The sequence below is a fragment of the Mobula hypostoma genome, chromosome 12, assembly GCF_963921235.1.
Source record: "Mobula hypostoma chromosome 12, sMobHyp1.1, whole genome shotgun sequence".
Taxonomy (NCBI): domain Eukaryota; kingdom Metazoa; phylum Chordata; class Chondrichthyes; order Myliobatiformes; family Myliobatidae; genus Mobula; species Mobula hypostoma.
In genome coordinates, this window is record NC_086108.1 from 97,113,863 (window position 1) to 97,115,708 (window position 1,846).

The window sequence follows — 1,846 nt, forward strand, 5'->3', positions numbered from 1 at the left end:
ACACTATATCATCACCCTTGTGGTCAAGAAGGCTTGCCCTTTGAAGATTGAAGGCTAAAATACGATTATGTCTTTGGGTGTATTCTTCTGAATTGCATTGCTTTTAGAGAGACGCTGTATTTAACAACCGTGCTCTGAAAGCAGCAGTACTCACGATCAATGGAGATGGACAGGAAAGCTTAGGTATGTAATGTGAAGGTAAAAAATGAGTGCGCCAATAGAACAGCTTCTGATGAGGCAGGACTGTTGACACATTAATTTTTGTCCTGGTGTACCACAGGAATGAAGGATAATGAAGAAAACCATAAAACATGAGATGCTGTTGGTGAACAGCCATTGCTGAGGTAGAAATGAGGCCAGGAGATGATGAATGTGCACATCTCCCCTCAGCTGAGGAATGACCTGGATACACTTTACATCTGAGCACCAAGTATGCCAACATTTTTCACGACTGCACTTAGCACTGGACATTATCCTGGCCTCCCTTCAAAAGGGCTGACCCAAAGTCTTTGCTCAGTGGTTCTCCAAAGTGTAATCACCTGCTCAGCCTGTAATTTTATCAAATAGCATACACTTTTTCCTGCCACTTATTGACCAATTAAGTCAAGTTCTCACGGAGGGGGTCCAGCTGGCTTCAAGTCATCTTGGATGAATTGATTGAAGCCATTCTGCAATCTATGAGCCTGCTTTAATGATCTAGGTGATAATACTTGTAATTCTTCTCAGTCAGGGGAATTCTCAGCAGCTGTTGTCTGAAATCCATGTTCTGATACACTAGAGTAGGAGCAATGCATTAATCCACCTACAGTTTTCATAACTGCGACTGCATTATAAATTGTGACATTTGCAAATCACAAGAATACACTTATAGGCATGTTTTAGACCAATTTCTTTTTATTAAAACAAAATTCAACTTTTGTTATACTTTTGGTGGGGGGCTTGTGATGACGCTTCCAATGATTAGGAAAGGAAAATATAAATAAATATTCTGTATTAAATATGCCCATTTTATGGCTTGTTACGTCGGTATTACTCTGCTTTTGGTATATATATATCTTCTGGACTGATCTAGCGGCAATACAAATCATTATAATTATGTTGTTCACAATGACAATTGTTTCTGCATGTAATGTCCGCATCTTCCCTCTTTTGTTTTTGCTTTCTGCTGTTGCACTTTCCTGTTCAATTCACTTCTGTACTGACAAAAGCGAGTGCTAGTCTCGACGAGGCCCTTTCTAATTCACACAGAGACCGATAGCACAATGAGATAATCTTTCAAGGTGGGAATAAAATTACAAAGTGTATGTCAGTGGCAAATTTCCACAAATTATTCCTTGAGGAAAAAAAAATTGCCTTTCTATTGTTCATTGGGCCGAACTCTCATCTTGAAATTTTCTTTAGTTAAAAGAAAACTCCAGGTTGAACTAAAGTTGCCTAGCTCTGCGTTAAATAATTATTTTTTTGTGGCTTGTGACCCATTTGAGGCATTTACAGCTTCCCAGCTCAGCTCTTTCACAGAGCAAATCTCAGCGTCTCTAATAGGAGAATGTACTCAACCCTTAAAACCCACTAGCTTAGGAGTGCCACCTTCCTACCCTTAGAGATATTGACAGTCGCTGTCAGTTCTCAGGCAAGCAGTCAATACATAGTCAAGCTTCATTCTATATACAGGTACATTAGACACACAGTAATACTGTGAACCATGACAGGCTTAGCCAAGACTGGGGAAAGTGTCCTTAGAGATTTTAATGGTGGAGGGTTAGAGGTTGCTAAAGCCAGGTGGAGTTTAGGACATATTTACCAAGGGAATGAAATCAAACAGAGTTTTATGTGTTGTCAGAAACAA